Here is a 4,032-nt window from a genome sequence, read left to right on the forward strand (position 1 = left end):
TCCTATGCTTTTCAGCATAAACAATATGTATATCATAGTTCTATAAGTGAAAAACAGTTGAATTTAGTAATTGCATTAATTGTGTGTATCATATCATGCACATTTACTCCTTGCTGTTTCTGTTCCTTATCCAAAAAGCATTAATTTACTATGCTTTGCCATCAGATGCAGAGGCACCATATGTGGTTTTCTGTACAGCTTTCCCTGTGACTTAAGCTTTCATTCCCACTGTTTCTTTTTTTTTTTTTGGTAGATGGATACAATACCTTTTTTATTTTTATTTATTTATTTGTATGTGGTGCTGAGGATGGAACCTAGTGCCTCATGCATGCTAGACAAGCTCTCCACCACTGAGCCACAACCCCAATGCTTCTTGCTTAGGGAAGCCAGGTCAGGTTGCTCATGCTGTGTGATTACCACTTGAATCAAAGCTTATCTCATTTACAACCTGGTGGACGACTCATAAACTCAAAGAACTTGGTGGGATAGGTCCCCTGTCTAACTGAAGGAACAATATTTCTGTTACATTTTGAACTGGAGAATATGTAGAGGATTTTCTGATTCAGTATGAAAAAATAGTGGAGTATTTGTAAAAAAATAAGTAGAGAATCAATGGTTAAGATGGAGTTGAGAGTTTGTTTTAATTATTCACAGCCTCCTGAATAGAAAAAGGTTCATTAAGGTGGTCTAAATAAATGTTTCTTGTAATCAAGGGGGTCTTATAGTTTCTTGCTATTCCTAATGTGGTCCACAGACCAGCAGCATTAGCATCATCTGGGAGCTTGTTATAAATGCAGTATCTCAGCCCAACACAAGACCTACAGAATCTGCATTGCTGCAAGGTCTCCAGATAATGTATATGCAAGTTAAAGCTCCATTGTAGTATACCTAATGTATCAGACTTCTGTTACTTTTCAGTATACATTCTTCCTTCTTCTACAATAATAGAATTAGTCACACTGCTGAGTTCCCAGCTCCACATTTACTTAGCTCCTTTCTACCTGGGTGAGACTACATTCTAGCCAATGGGATGCTTGGAGAAGTAAAAAGAGCTACATATGTGTCTTGCTTTTAAAATAACTAGGTCATCCCCCTGGCTGTGAGCTGTGGAGAACTGTGGCAACTACTTTGGACCCATTAGAGGGAGTCAGTCACAGGTTGAGGACTTCACAGCTACCTCCTAGTACAGGGCTGCCGTCTCTCTCTGGACTGTTGCTTTAAAGAGAAGCATGAATCTCTCATTTCAGACATTGCAAATTGAGATATCTTTAGCTCACATGGACACTAACAGTTTATTAACACAGTTAGATGAGCAAGTAGATAGTCTCCTTAGAATTAAATATTTAACTTGTTAAAAGCACTTGAATCTGTCTACTTATAATGCCTACATTGAAACAGGCATTAAATGATTAAAAAGTGGGGACAGAAATATAGCTCAGGAATTAATGATAAAATAACTTTTTGATTAATGGGCAAAGATTATCTGATATAATTCTTACCCAGAGGTTGTTTTTTTTAATCACAAAAAGCTGGTCATAAATAAATTTTTATCCAATCAAGATTAATCAAGTTTTCAGGAAATTCTGAGATGTGTGTTCTCTGTCATATGATCTGTAATTTACATGATTTCACCCCTTGGATTTACATAAGCCCCCAATTGTGCAAACCAGAACAGAATTAAAACCAAACTTCTCAATTTATGAAGTTTATCTTTCAAAATACGAATATTTAGTAATGTTAGTTAGATATTTCACAGTAATTCACAGTTCTACTGTGTTACAAGGAAATAACCAAATCCATGTGGGATTTGAGGCATTTTGAGACACAAACTTACTGAATTACTTGGAACCAGGATGACAAGACAAAAATTCATACCAAACCAGAGATGGAGACATTTTCTTAATCATTCTTGGCTAACAAATTTATTAATGCCTTCATGTGGAGTTTCAAGAGGTGAAATACCAGATAAATAAAACCAGATACAAAATACCAGATATATAATAATTACACGTCTCAATTGTATTTTGTGGTGTTTGTATAGAATGTTGTCAAGCCTAGCTCAGCCACCAGCTCCAGCCTTGGCTCCCTCTCATTTAGTTCCCTCCCTGGAGTGGAGTCCACCAGGGGTTGCTTCTCCTGCCCCTCTGCCCATCACCCCCATTGAACAGCAGCCCCAGGAGGCAGCCCACCCTCCAGCCTGCCTCCCTCCATCTCAGCCCTGCGAGGGCCGCCTCTCCCCCGAGGCTATGAATCTCTTCTGATTTCTGGGAGACCTTTCTCACCTGCTAGACATCATCTTGCTACTCCTTAAAATCTGGAAGTCCCGTTTGTGCACCCTGGATTTCAGGGAAGAGCCAGGTCCTGTTTGCTGTGGTGTTCACTGCCCAGTTCCTGGACCTCTTCACCAATTACATGTCAGTTTACAACACCTGCATGAAGGTGGTCTCCATTGCCAGCTCTTTCTCCACGGTCTGGATGATTTACAGCAAGTTCAAAGCCACTTATGATGGGAACCAAGATGCATTCCGGGTGGAGTTCCTTGTTCCCATGGCTGTCCTGGCATTCCTGGTCAAACCACGACTTCACCCCTCTGGAGATCCTCTGTACCTTTTCCCTCTACCTGTGGCCCTCTTGCCGCAGCTGTGCATGGTGAGCAAGAGTGGCCAGGTGGAGACCATCACTCCCTATTGGCTCTGGGTGTCTACTGCACCCTCTATCTCTTCAACTGGATCTAGTGCTACCACTTGGAGGGCTTTTTGGATCTCATGGCCTCATGCCTGGCCTGGTCCAGACAGTTCTCATTTGTGATTTCTTCTACCTCTATACCATCAAAGTCCTAATGGGGAAGAAGCTACGCTTGTGGGCACTGCCCTGTTCCTTACTAGCCCTCTCCTGAGCAGCGGCAGGAGGCAGAGGAAGGGGACAGAAGACAAGAGCCTTCCTGTCAGTGGTGGCTTTTTAAGGAATCTACCTTTCCCCACTCCCCATACTCACTCCTGCCAGGTTGTGGGGGAGGGAGGGCAGTGGAGGACCCAAGTCTTAGAGAGCTCAGGACCTGGGCTCCTTGTAGTTTTTTGCTTTTTAGAGAAGGAAAAAAAATCTTTCCTCTATTTAGTTTTTGATACTGATGACTCCTTTCTCTTCTACTCTCTGGCCCCAATTTTTATAAACTGTTTTGAGTAGCCGGGCCAGAGGTCTCTTCCCCTCCTGGAACCCCTCAGCTCCTATCCAGCTTTACCCACAGCCCCACTGGTTGCCAAACAGAAACCTGCCCACACTGCCAGCCCCACCTCTCACCATGGCCAGGACCACAGCGATTCCACCCAAGTTCCTGGGTTGGGGGCAGGGAGGAAGGGAGGCCCAGGAAGTTCTTCCTGATTTTTCATAATAATTTTTCCTAAAGAATTTGGGGTTTTGGACTTCTCCTAGTTTTTGACAAATGAGGGGGACTCTGGACTCAAGCATGGGAAGGGGTCTGGCATGAGGGTCACCACAACTCTAATGACATGTTTTTATACAGAATTTGGGGGTTAATTCTTTGTTCTCTTGGAATAAACAGAGGAAAATGGCAGGGGGGCAGGGGAGTGCGGAGAATGCTGTCAAGCCAGGCATTGGTGGTACACATCTATAATTCCAGCAATTTGGGAGGCTGAGGAGGAGGATAGCAAGTTTAAAGCCAGTCTCAGCAACTTAGTGAGGATCTGTCTCAAAATAATAAAAAAGGGTAGGATGTGGCTCAGTGATTAAGTGCCCCTGGGCTCAAACCCTGGCAAGTTGGGGGAATGCTGTCAAGAATCAGCAGACCCATTAAATAACACTGCTTATTGACTGAGGCCTAAGCAAATCTTAGTCCTTTTTGATTGGGACTTAAAACTTGTCTCCATTGGAAGTTCCCATCAAAGGTGGAGCCAGAGAATACTGAAAAGGAAATGTAAACAATAATTTACCTCCTTTTCTGGATCCTTTCTGAGGCTGAACAGCCTATGAAATATCTCATTCCCTCTGAATTACCTGGCTTCCATGTTTATAATC

At 42.8% G+C, this 4,032-nt stretch overlaps 1 pseudogene; it reads left to right on the forward strand.

The window, feature by feature from the left end:
• Positions 1–2,246: 2,246 nt before the first annotated feature.
• On the forward strand, positions 2,247–2,896 carry LOC144256089 (ER lumen protein-retaining receptor 1 pseudogene; annotated as a pseudogene).
• The last annotated feature ends 1,136 nt before the right edge of the window (positions 2,897–4,032 follow it).

This window comes from Urocitellus parryii, chromosome 7 (genome assembly GCF_045843805.1).
Source record: "Urocitellus parryii isolate mUroPar1 chromosome 7, mUroPar1.hap1, whole genome shotgun sequence".
NCBI lineage: Eukaryota > Metazoa > Chordata > Mammalia > Rodentia > Sciuridae > Urocitellus > Urocitellus parryii.